We start from the raw sequence: 14,218 nt of genomic DNA, 5'->3' as shown, positions 1-14,218 counted from the left end.
ACTATACTTCATGGAAAACAATGTGTCAGTATACTGTCCTGTACCTCTCTGGGAGGCCTATAAAACAGTGTTAGGGGATGGAGCGCAAAATATAATTGCACACAAAAGGAAGAGAGAAACGAGAGGGATAGAGGAAACTGAATGCCGGTTGAAATGAATGAAGGGAGACCCAGGTGAGAGGCTGGATCTGCAGACCCTTCCAAGACTGAGACCTTGAGCAATGAATACCGCACATTGGCACAACATGGCACAAGAAACCAGATTATAGCCACACAACACTGCCTCTACGACACAGGTGACAAGGCGACAAGGCAGGCAAGCACACTGAGAAATAAAAGCAGCCATAGACAAACTGAACTCAGGGAAGACTCTGGACGCGAATGGCTTCCTGGTGGAATTCTTCACGAGAAAACAAAGATTTTGAGTACTCATCTCCTTAATGCGTATTTAAAAGATAGGAAAGTAGGGGCACTACCATCAGATCTGCGCCAAGCTACGACAGTAGTGATCCATAAGAAAGGAAAGCCGGCGACCAATTGTGGCTCATACCACCTGATCTTGCTACTCAATGTTGAGACTCAGATTTTGGTGAAGGTGTGGGCCACAAGGCTCAAAGGAGTATTATCCCCCCTGATTCATATGGATTAGTCGGGGTTCATGCCAAAAAGGTCCACTAGATTCAATCTCCAGAGACTCCATAACTGGTTGGCAATGGTCCACTCACAAAAAGACCCACATGTAATCCTCTCCTTAGACGCCGAAAAGGCATTTGATGCAGTGCACTGGCCATTTCTGATACAGGCCCTAATGAAATTTAGATTCGGCCCCAAATACACGAATTGGGTTGCATTGCTATATCAGTAGCCGATAACTGGGGTGAGAGTAAATGCAACACTCTCCTAGAGCCACTTTCTTGCATAGTTCATGACCATCCTGATATTAAAGGCTTTCGGGCCACGGAAGATCCCTTTGCTGAACAGAAGATTTCACTATACGTGGATGATATCCTAATTTATGTTACCCAACTGGAAGATATGATCCCAGTAGTGTTTCAGGTCTTTGAAACTTACGGTGCCCCTGTGTGGTACAGGTTAATTTGGGATAAATCGGTGTTGTACCCGATGGGGGAGGAGCTAGAGGTGTCCGCCATTCAAGGGAGATTATGGGTAGAAAAGGAGGGCATTCAATACCTTGGAATCTGTGTAACCCCAAACAAAGAGCGTAGCTTAGACCAGAATCTTTGGAGGGTGCTGGCACAATTCCATGCAGACGCAGCCCGCTGGAACACCTTGGCACTAACTTTCCTCAAAACACCTTCCATAAACTCCCAGCTGAGATTTAAAATCGATGAGGAGGGCCGTGAACTAGTATGGAATGATGGGCACCCAAGGGTGGCACAGAAAATGCTACAACACAATCAATATAATGGTGGCATCGCCCTCCAAGATCTCTGAGCGTATTACTGGCTGGCTCACTTGATCGTAATAAACGAATGAGGGTATGTGGTTAAACATCATCCCACGTATGCATTGGAAATGAGACAGTTCCAATCTAGGCCAGATCTATACTATCTCTATGGGGTGAAGGGAGCAAGATGTCTGCTCCCAGCAACACAGGTGACATTTGAGGTTTGATCCAAGGTGGGAAATGTAAAGGATGGGGAACTGGGAACACCCAAGAGACCGTGCTGAGTTTGGGGACAAAACTTAAAGAAATCGGGAATTTGAGAGGCTATGGGGCATTGGACATCATTGAGATTTCTAAACTGGGTGACATCCTTGAAGGGGGTGGATTTTTAGACTTTAGCTCCCTTCAGCATGACTACCAACTCAATAACACGCTGTATTTCAAATACATGCAGCTAAGACATGCATGAAAGGCAGACAGTCTGAACATTTAAGAGCTACCCGAATATCCACAACCAGAGGGTAGGCTGCTCATGGGTGAGATAGAGGAAAAAGTGGTTTCTTACACTTAAAAAACAATCAATAACAACATGCCAGACTCCCTGAAACAATTGAGAGTGAAATGGGAAAACAAATTGGGAGACATTGATGGTAAATAGCTTGGGAAGCAGCATTAATACACCAATGAGAAGTGGTAATTAAATTGTGCCTTAGGCTCATACAATTTAAGATTTTACACCGGATCTGCTATGATCAGCCCGATTGCATAAGTTTGGGAGAGCGAACTCCCCTGAATGCCTGGGATATAAACAAGATAGGGGATCCTTCCTACACATGCTGTGGGATTGCCATCCTATTCAACAATGCTGCTGCGTAATACTGACAGAATTTGGAAAGATAATGGAGGCGCCATTTCCAGGTAAACCGAAGTTTGTTCTCCTGGGTATTCCCACAGATGTGGATGTATCACGTGCCAAGCTCCTGTTCTGTAACTTAGGGCTGGTGGGGGCAAAGAGAGACATATTCAGATATTGCGGTGCGACTATTGTTCCATCCCTCGGCGGGTGGAAGGCTGGAATGAACTTATACAAGGCAACTGAGAAAGTCTCATAAAAAACTAGAGGATGCCCGAAGAGATTTAACAAGATCTGGGGTTCCTGGATACAACCTTATGATTTGGAATTGCTGAGAGAGGAGGGAGAGGCCCCACCTGCCCAGGCTTTAGCCCATGATTCGCAGTAACCTGCGACCCACAATATGACTGGGTCTATCTAGGATGGGATAGGATAGGATAGGATAACATTTATAAAGTGCACTAATGCCCAAGGGTGCCAAGGCACTGGGCAGATGGAGGAGTGGAGAGAGGCGCCGATCAGCCAACTATGATGAAAATAGCCATGTTTTCAGCAGTTTTCTGAAAGCTGGAAGAGATTCTGCATTCGAAATGGAGGAGGGCAGGGAGTTCCAGAGTTTTGCAGCAGCTAAGGAAAAGCAGCGACTGCCCCATCTGTACCTGCAGTATCTCCCGTTTTTTCTGGGAGGAGAATCTCAAGGTCCTCCTGAGGGTTCACCATTGGAAGATGGTTTTCAGCTGTGCAAGCCTCTACTGAGCAGGGCCTTATATACCATGCTAATGACCTTAAGAGAGATGTGCTTCCTAATGGGGAGCCAGTGCAAGGCACGACTCTCCTCCCTGGCGTCGGAATGTTAAGGATCAGCCTGGCCGCTGTGTTCTGGACAACGTGAAGCTTGTTCAGGGAAGACGCATTGATGTTGAGGTACAGAGCATTGCTGCAATCAAGCCGGGAGGTGATTAGTGCAATGATGGTAGACAATGCAGTTTGGATGGAAAGTACGGTAGCAGCTTTCTAATGGTTTTTATGATATACAAACAGGTGCTGACAGTTCAGCTGACCTGAGCATCAAAAGTCAGGCACTCGTTGAAAGTGACCCCCAGTTTTTTTGCTGCCCTAACCAGGACAGAAAGGGGACCACAGTCTTCCGGCCACCAGCCATTCAACCAGATGGAATTTTGTGAATCAAATACCAGTATCTCGGTCTTATCGGCATTAATCTTTAGGGAGTTACCCTTCATCCAGCAGATAATGCTTGCCATGCACTTGTTAAATCTCTTTGCGACCAATTGCAAATCATTTTAGTTGGAAGTCTTAAAATATCTCTCTGAGTAATGTGTAATTGTTGAACTGATGCAGGAGCTCCACCACTCCAATGTTTGTATTATTGTGGGTGCGTGTTTGTACCTGTTTGTAAGTGGATTCTTAGTAGGGGCAAATGTATATCTGCCACTGGCAATAAGGCCACTAACAAAGCATAGGGCTCACAATAGCTCTTAAAAACGTAGTCTTATGCTCAACCCTTAGTATCTTGGCTGCAAGCAGGCAGGCTTAACTTCAAAGACAGGTATGTAAAGCATTTAAAACACAATTTCAGTAAATAATTAAGACACAATGCACAATAAAAATCCAACACCAATTTATAAAAATAGAAAATAGGTTTATCTTCAAAGTGACACCAAATGACAAGAATCCAATGTAGGGAACCGGAGATATGAATTTTCAAAGATTTAGCAATTTCTAGCACATAGAAACCTATATCGCCTTATCGGGACATCTGGTCGCGATAGACCGGGTCAAAGTTTCAGGCCCACCACAATGGAGCCCTGCTTGGCTACCCCTCGCGGTAGGTCTCGATCACAGTTTTTGCCTTCGGACTTAGAAACTTTTCTGGAGCTTTTCTTCCCGTGGTCTCTCGAAGCTCACAGCTAGTCCGGATTCGGTGAGATTTCGCAGGATTGCCTTGCGACGAGCTCCTGGTCAAACTCATGGAAGTCCGAACTCCAGAGCGTTCCAGCGGGACAAACCAAGGATCCAAGCCGACACACAGTTGCTCCCTGTCACCTTTTCTTCGTTCGGACTTAGAAAGTTTTACGGAGCTTTTTCTCGCCGGGGTCCCTCGATGCTCTTCACCAGGCCGGATTCGGTGAGGGTTCGCTAGCCTCGGATTTTGACTACTCGCAGTCAAACTCTGAAAGTAGGACCAACGGAGCTTTTCAGGCCAGCAAACCTGGACAGCAGTCCGACCCATGATTGAAGGCAGGCAGCTTGGCAGGCCAGGTTGAGTCGGTCCCCTTTTGGAGCTTTTTTCCAAAGTTGCTCCAAAGTTCTCCAAACTTTTGGAGCTTCTTCCTGAAGTTTCCCAAAGGGTCCCAAAGTGTCTAAAACTCACTCCAAGGGTCTGGACACTCCAAGATGGTCCTTGAAAGTTGAGGACTTCAGTTCCCACAATCCACTTGGACAAAACCCTTACAAATCCACAGGTAGTTCTCCAGGTTGAGGATCCTTGGTGGTGATGTTCCAGGTGACCTTGGTTAACCTGTAGCTTGCAGGAAGTCCATTTTTTAATATTTTTGCAGCAAGGTAATCCACAGGCTGTAGTTTTAGATGTTGCAGAAGGTGCAATCTTCAGAGTGCAGGCCTTAGGAAATGCACATCAAGCTTCCAACATAGCCCGTCTTGCTTTCTTAAGTTTCAAGCAGCAGATCTGAGGGGCTCTGCCCTTCTCAGATACTTATTCCAATTTCTCTGGGTCAAGAAGGAGGTCACTCCCGTCCAATGGACTGCAGGATACCACCCAAAGGTCTGACCACTTCCTGCAGAGTGTGGCACTATTTTGTCCCAGAGTGCACCAATTCTTCCAAATTCATAATAGCTGATTTTCCAGCACAGACAGAGGAGCTGGCTAAGCATACCCCTATGATGGCTAATCCCCATAGATCCCCCCCCCCTTGCATCTGCTCATTCCTTCCTTAATCTTAGCATCTGGCTGGGGTCAAAAGAGTGGAGTTGTAAGTGACACTGGGGTGTTCCTCTTTCCCTGAGGTCCATTGTTTACAACTCCTCTGCTCTGGCATTACTGTGAAACAGAACACTTCCCTCCCAGCAGAGCTGGTCAACCCAAGGGGCTCTTTATCACCTCTTCAAAGCATCCTGACTAATCCACTTAAGTCTGATCAATTAGGACAGACCACTGGAAGGCTATAATCCAGGGTTACAAACATGAAAGTCTTATAACTTCTTGTATGTACATTTTAGGAGAAATTCAACTATATCCTATTTTTGAGTTTATTAATACCATTCTGGGAAGTCTTTGAATGGTTAGTCTTCTCATATCAAGAGTTATTAGTTAATAACTTCCAGTCATGTTAACCTATGTGGCAGGGGATTTGCAATGGGAGAAATGGTTTGGGCCATTTTCCCAGCACCAGGGCTTACAAAAATATAGTTTATAAGTACTCTACATATATCTACAGGACCCCCACCCCAGGAACACCTAGGGGAGACTTTCAGGGTTCTGAATATGTAATAATATTGCAGATCCTCCATCCACAGTGCTCCTACCACCAAAGTCGATTTTAGGCAGCACTTTATCACAATGTGGGGAGTGAAATGTGCAATTACCCTTAACCCAGGGCATATAAAACTCATTTTATAAGCGTCTTCCTTATAAATACCTGATCCCCCACCCCTGGGACACCTAGGGAAGACCCTGGGGGTACCTAATACGCCCAAACATTGTAGCTTACCCATTTTTAAGTGCCCTGAACACCAAAGTCGATTTTGGGCACAATTTACTTTTTAAAATCAGTCCTGCAACACAGAGCCACTTTTAAACTGACCTCAGGCGTCAGCAGTGCACACATGCAAGTGCAGAAAGGGCTGCTGGCCTCTAAACTGCCATGCCCTATTGTATACTAGGATATGATAGGTAGTTTAAATCCCCCTGCCCTATTATGTGCTACAGCCTTATAGGGTAGGTCATGCCAATCACAGGGGTACCCCAACCCATAGTGTACCCTAGTGTATGTAGGTGTTTTGACTGTAATGTGTCTCTTTCAGCATTGCACTGGCCCTGGGCCTGGTAAGCCAGAGCCCAGGGTCAGTCAGAGTCAGTTACAACCAGTACCAGTTAGCAAAAAGGGCACAGGATGACTTTTCAACAGTACCCTTTTGTTGTTTGACTATAAAGCAAAATAAAAATATTTTGGGGGAAAAAAAACAAAAAACAATGGTTCATCTCTACCTTTTTTGCCCTGATGGCTGATCTACAAAAGTAAAATACTGTTATGTGCAAAAGGGTTATATAGTGTTTATTGGTTGCTCAAAAACATGTGATACCCACCCAAAGTCATCAACTAAGCTGTGAGGTATAACAATATGATTCAACTAATAATGTAAACTAAATAAAATGGAAGCTGGATATGAAGGACATCTATTAATTTGTTGAAGATGCCCAATAATCTGTGTTTTACAATTGCGGTTTTTGTAACTTTGGGTACCCCATAATATCATGTGAGTCAAAAGGTGATTTTCAAAAGGAGTTCTTTTTTGCACACTGGTATACATGTAAGCCAGAAATGTAGAGGAATTCAATAGATAAAAATATTATTTTTCTCTGTCTTCCCACGCATTTGCAAATAAAGAGGTAACCTACATATGTGAGTGGGCCTATCACTCGGGACAGGATAGTTCATAAAGTATATTGGGGAAGCATCAAAAATGTTCCTGTGTTTTTTTAATAATTCTGGTGATGTGGGCATTGCAGCATTTGGACTAGGTGTCAGCGAGCACCCATGGAAACCTACAGATACCAGACTTATTTGAAACTAGACATCTGGTCACCACAGTGATCCGGTTTTCATGGTTGCCACTAAACCCTGCAAACATAACACTTGTTAAGTTATGTTATGTTAACAGGAACTTCTAAAGCGCACGGTCACCAGAAGGTTTCATGGCTCTGACCTTGGATAGTGTCAAGGCGAGATGAGCTATGCGTAAGCTTGCTCAACCAGCCAAGTCTCGGGCGCCTTTCTGAACCCCAACAGGCTGTCGCGCATCATGATTGCTAGTGGTAAGGAGTTCCAAAATTTAGGGGCAAGGTAGGAGAGCCTGCACCCTCCCTGACGTTTGAGTTTAATAATAGGGGTAGCCAGTAGTTTAAGATGGGCTGACCGTAGGTTGCGGAGTGGGGCATGCTTTACAATCATACAGCTAATGAATTTGGGGCTCCTACAGTGCAAGGCCTTGAAGATTAGGCATCCTGTCTTAAAAGCTAAACGTTGGGCAATAGGTAGCCAGTGGAGTTTCGCTAGCAAGGGTCTGGCAGATTGCCATTTAAGTTGTTTATAAATTAATCTCGCCGCCTGGTTCTGTACTATTTGTAAGCGTTTGAGTAAGAGCAGAGGCAGGCCGAGGAAAATAGAATTTGAAAATTCGAGACGTGATAGTACAAGGGCTATCAGAACCTGTATGAGGGCTGAATGGGTCAGCAGATGGGCCATCTTCTTGGTTTTACCCAATTGGAGAAAACAGGAGGAGACCACTGTCCCCACCTGTCCTCTAAGCGAAAGATCTGCATTTATGGTGACCCCCAGGCTTTTCATGGAAGGAGAGGGGGTGGAGGGCGATCCTAGTTCTGTCGGCCAATAGTGTGGACCCCAGGACATCTCACTCTTCCCTGGCAAGACTAATTCTGTCTTGCCCGGGTTGAGCTTGAGATGGTTAAGATCCATTCAGTGCTGAATGTGATGCATAGTTGCTTGGAATTCAAGGACAGAGTCCGGGGAGTCCAAGGTGAAGACGAGTTGAAGATCGTCAGCGTAATTGAAGGTAGTTATCTTTCTGTTTTTAAGGAATTGATCAAGGGCATTAAATAGAGATTGAATAAGTGTGGGGATAGGGACGAGCCCTCTGGAACCCCACATTTGGTGGCGGTCTTAGGAGCGGTAAAAGGGCCAAGTCGAACAGCTTGTGTTCTGTGTTCAAGGAAGGACTTAATCCAGTTGTATACGGGGTCCTGTATACCGGCCTGTTCAACACGGTCCATCAAAATGTTATGAACGCGGCCGACAAGTCCAGGAGCACCAAGGCCTGAGGGACGCCCTTGTCAGCGTTTGCTCTCAAGGTGTCCAGTACCATGAGGATTACAGACTCAGTAGAGTGAGCGGGCCGAAAGCCAGCTTGATTTGGCTCTAGGTGTTCCGACTGTTTGATGAAATTGGAGAGGCACCTAGCAACGTGGGCCTCTAGAATCTTGGCCAAAAAGGGGAGGAGAGAGATGGTGCGATAATTAGAAGGATTCAGGGGGTCAGCCCCAGGTTTTTTTAATAGAGGGACCACAATTGCGTTCTTGAAGGCACTAGGAACCTTGTCTTGTTGAAGAGACTCGTTTAGGAAAGGAAGCACGCTGTGAGGAAGGGCGGACAAGGAGTCCCTTAGAATGTGAGGTGGACAGCAGTGATTAGGGGAGCCAGATTTAATGCGAGTCATCAAATCTGATAGGATCTGAGGACATATGACAGGGAAGTGGTCCATGGTGGCTGAATTAGTTGACAGGTTGTCCAGATGTTCCGTGCTAAGGGTAGTAGGAATGCTAGCTTTGATAATGGAGATTTTGTCCAAAAAGAAATTGTTCAAGGAGTTACATAATTCTTGGGTAGGTGTCTGATTGGGGAGTGTTCTCTCAGTGTTGCAGAGGTCATTAACCATAGTGAAGATTTCCTTCGGCTTGTTATGGGCATTTAATATTCTGGTCGAGAAATAGGTCGCGTTGGCTTCCCAAAATTATAAATTTTTTCTGCAATTCCTGATAGGAAAAGCTTCAAGTTGTGCAGGAGTCTATAAATGTTGTATCACCCAGTGATTAAACTCTTTTTTAAATAAAAAGAAAATGCCATTTGTGCGGTTGCCCTATTGCCTATCGCCAGAAAAGCCACTGTGGAAACATTAACATATTATTTTTGTCTTTCAATCTTCCTGGCAATATGATAGCTTCAGTATTTGAGCCCAGGCGTAGATGATGCCCGTACAACCTACCAATACTTGATATTTATGAAAACTAGTCACCTGGGTGAATCTAGAGTGGTGTGGCTTGTATGGTTGCCACCACAGTTTCTTTCCTTCTGAGAAGACTATTTATCTGTCAAACTGTTCAGAAAAATCATATCTTTTTCTCATATTTCTGTCAAGGAAAGTTATGGATTTTTTGAGGATGTATGAAAGTCCTACCACCAACTGTGCCCAGACCCCTCCTGATAAAAAGGTATACCCCTGCTGTGTGTGTTGACCTATTGTCTTGGACAGAAACAGATAAAAACGGTGACCATTTATAGTTATATAGTGTCAATGTGATCCTCCCATGGTCACTGTTTTGGCCTTTCTTGCACCAGGCAATAGGCATACAAACACACAAAGAAGGGTCGAAATGTAGGATGTTACAAATTTTGCCATTTCCTACCTTCCTAAGTTTTCTGTCACATAAATCTGTGAAATTTGAATGTATAGAGCCATACTTTGACATTGGCAGTGTATTTGGGGTTAAAAATGTGAATGCATCAGCAGGGACACAAATACTGCAACCAGCCCATTTTTTGGGGGTTTAGTATTATTGTGAATTCTATTTATTGGCATGTATAAAAGCAAGCCACATCAACCTGGAGTCACACAGGGGTTTCTTTTAGAAATATATCCGCATAATAGATTTCCAATAGATTTCCTTATTTGATGGCCGATCTGGCACACCAATACTCCAGCTGCATCCTACGTGAAGTCAACATGACTGCACATGTGTACAGTGTGATACTCCTCTCCTATACAAAAAGCACACCCATACATGTCATGTGTAAGTCTAGTGATGAGAAGTGAGAGACAGGTAAATGATGTAACATTCTGATTTGACCCGTAACATGAGATTTTCAGCATAGACGCGGAATCTCCACTGGTGGCATACTCCTGACATTTTCTGACTTGTTTAATTCCTTGTTGTTTTATTTTCTTGGTTATGTGAATAAAGTTGTATAGGAAGTGTTGGAAATTGGGTTACTTGTTGAGGGGGGGAAACCCTACTCAAGCAGGAACCACAATCTCTGTCAGGGTGAAACACAAATTAACCTGTGCTTAACCGTCTGATAGCTTGGCCTAAAGCAGTCAGGCTTAATTTAGAGGCAATGTGTAAAGTAATTATGCAGCACTTCAAACAGTAATAATAATAAAGTGAGTACCTCATATAAGAAACAATCGACACTAATTTAGAAAAAGAGATTAAAATTTGATTATTTGACAACAAAACAACAAAAATCTGATTACTATAACACGAGGCACGCAATTTTAAAGAGTTAAGTGAAAATAGGGCCTAGAAACAGAAAGCACCAACTGTGGTTACCTGGTAGCCCCTGACCGGGACCAAGTCACAAGTTCCAGCCGACCATGATGGAGCAAAGAAATGTAGTCGAATGTTATTGAAAATAGCATGTTTCTAAATGGTATGTAGCTACTGTATGGATAATAGAGAAATCTGAAAAAACAACTCATAGCTAAACACATAACATTTCCACAGGAAATAAATAATTTCGAAAGTGTCTCAAAAGAACCAACTTTTTTACAACTGTGAAGTGAGTGACAATAGGTTAAAAGCTGCTAGAAAGATATTGACATTCCTAAAAGCATGTAAAAAGAAACCACTGCTGAGCTAATGAGATGATATTGAAAATTCAGATAACACCACTATGGTTGAATTGTCCTCGATGTTTGAATGTTACTCTAATCAAACTAACTGATGCTGAAATAATCAACATCAGCCAGATGCAAACAGCAGAGTATGACTGAGTACTGAGGTCACTTGTTGGTACCACCAGGGAGTACACATATCAATGGTTGCTCTTTGTCTTTTTCGAGTTATTTTCCCTGAGATCAATACTTATTTTAAACAATAATGCATGACATGTACTTACTGTCAAATGTGCATTGTTTAAATACGTTAATCGGTGCAAATTATAGCTTCTATTAGGCTTCGCGTGTCTGCCATAATTTTCAGCAGAGTTTTTGTCTAGATAATGACAGGAGCCGGGTGGTTGAATGATTGATTGAAAGAACTCCCTCTCACGCTGTCAGTTGCATGAAAAGATTTTGCAGAAAACGGGCTCATGCATAAACACCATAGGAAAGGGGATCTATTTATTTCTTTATTGAATACAGGCCCGATGCGTTGCCATGGCACTTTAGTGTACATTATTGTGTTCACATAAAAGCACACTTGTCAGACATGTCCATGTGGGTTTCTTAACTATATTTTAACTTCCAAGAACTGCAGCGCTCCGAGGCTGCCATGAGGCACTACAAGCACCATGTCCGATTAGATTGTGAAGCTATAGGGGAGAGAGTGCAGAGGGTTTGAGGCGGAATGCACGGTTGTGGTGTGAGCTGGACTGAGCTGGACTGGGGAAGGAGACGCAAACATGCATGATCTATATGTGTGCATGTTGTAGATTGTTGTATACCAGATGCTGCTTGTCTGCATCCCATCCCCCCTGTCTCCAGCCTGCACTGTTGAGCTGTCGGTGATTTCAGCCATTTGCAAATGTTAAATAGCCTTTCAAGATGTGTGAAAGGCTTTGTAGTCGCAATTTTAGGTAATCGCAAAAATAGTAATTACCTAAAACTGCAACTACAAATAGGGAAAGGCAAATTACGATACCCTTAGCACATGTACCAAGTATTTTCTAAATGCAAACTGTGCATTTAGCAATACTTGAAGTCGATGGTAAATAAAAATTAAACTTTGAAGTTTAATTTTTCAAGGGCAGGCCTTCCCTTAAAAGAGAATTGCGCATGCATTCCCAAAGGGGAATGTGTGTGTGTGTGTGTGGGTTTGTGTTACTATCCTTGTGGGGACTTGGGCATGATAACACACTCACGCTGTGGGGACTTGATTGCACTGTGGGGACCTGAACCCAGGTCCCCACAAGGTAATGTCTTCTAAATGATTAAAAATGACTTCAGGAACATCTGTGTAAATTTTTAGAACTTTTGAAAAAATTGCCTTGTGGGGACCTGTGTTTCATCAAGTGTGTTTATATTTTTGCTCAGCTCTGCCCCCGTAGGCAGGAGGTGGTACTGCGGTTCTAAACACACTTTGCATTTAAACACACATTGCTCACCAGAAACAAATACTAGCAGCAGAAAGGATGCACTTTTCAAAGTGAAAGCTCCATAATCCTTTATTTATCCAAATATTTTAAAGGTAAATTAACCTTTTCTCTACATAAAAACGTATTTACATGATGCTGCAATTGAATTTAGTCTTTTTATGTCTGAAAATTGTTAGCAGTTTTATGAGCATTTTTAAAATCTATGTGAGTTGGAACACTTCACTATTGCCATGTGATCTTTATCTTCAATTAAAGAATGATGGTGCACTGCACTGTGATATAATGTAAATGATTCAGATCATGTTTTGCAAAGGGCTATTCAGACCCAGTGTTCAGAGCCCTTGTCTTTTTTCGCTATGACAAAGTCAATTCACTCCAAGACTCTGAGCATCCTCTGGTGGACTAGCTAGCCAGAGTCGACTTCAGTGCTGGTGGTGCCTGGTCCAACAGTCGTTTTTGGTGCCCCCCATGACCTCCTTCTGCATGGATGAGCTCACTACAACCCTTCAAATGTGCCCCTCATCTCTCCATAGCCCCTCTCTCACATTTGTTTTATTGCGCTACTCATAGTGTAGGTTGTCAGAGCATTATACATCACACTCATTATACAGAGACAATGAATCATACGTCTCTAAATTAGTCTATAGGTAATGCTACAAAAGACACTAAGGATTACGAGGTGTAAGAATCGCTTGTCATCCATTGAGTGTTTTTTCTGGAGACGCACAAACTCAGGATTTAAAACATACCACAGTGGTTGGGATCTGCTTTTCTAATCCAAACGTACTACTATCCAAACAAACCGTTTTTAGCAACAATAGAATAATGAAAGTCTGGGGGAAAACATAACATTCTAACCTATACCATGCAGTTTGAATGCAGCTTTGATGAAAGTTCATTGGTCACTGTGCTATTTAAGATTGTAATGTAAGAAAAAGGTATTTGCAACAAGAGCAGTTATCCATGAGCAACTCACATAAAATACAGTCCTTTTGTCTGCATGGTACACTTTCTTTGCAGTAGGCATATGAACTAGGCCTGGGCATAATTTTTATCACGCTCATCAGAGTAATTTTTTTTATTACTTTTCGGTAGGTACTCTTTGACGTAGAAATACCGATAATAACGCAATTACACCTGCTCGCGTAACTAAGAGTAATTTGGGGAAAAACAATCCTACCGGGAGAACACATTTAGTGAGTGCGAGTGGCTGCGTGAGCTTGCTATTTGTGTCCTGCTGCATCTAGTGCTATTTCTCAATGTAAAACGCATCCTTGCGTCCAAAATGGAATTCAGAGCTAGAAGCTGGGAGTAAGATGGAGGGAAAATTCAACTGCAACAGCACATTTAGCGCTACTGCTTAGCACAAAATGCCTTCTCACTCTCATTATGGATGTTTGGAGGGCATTTGGCAATAAGAAAATAGTGCTAAATACGGGAGGAGGTACATTTTGGGAAAAGTTACCCCAGGAGCACATTTCGCAAGCATGATCGGCTTCTTGCCCTTGCTATTCGTGTTCTGTTGCATTTTTCACTATTTCTTAACATAAAAAGATTTTTTATGCTCATTTTTGGACGCAAGGATGTACTTTTGCATTATGAAATAGCACTAAACCTAGAATTACTCTTTTTGCATAATTATGCATAATCTCACAGAATTTTTAGATAATTCCACTTGATTATGCTACACTGAATTACGCGAGTTACGCCCACCCCCAATATTAACTCTCTGCTCTACTTTCAGATGAATCAAAACTACCACTAGCAAAAACTTTAAACTCTCTCCAGCAGGAAGATTAATCACCAGAGT

This window comes from Triturus cristatus, chromosome 9 (assembly GCF_964204655.1).
Source record: "Triturus cristatus chromosome 9, aTriCri1.1, whole genome shotgun sequence".
In the NCBI taxonomy this organism is placed as follows: Eukaryota; Metazoa; Chordata; class Amphibia; order Caudata; family Salamandridae; genus Triturus; species Triturus cristatus.
This window is presented reverse-complemented; position numbering follows the sequence as displayed.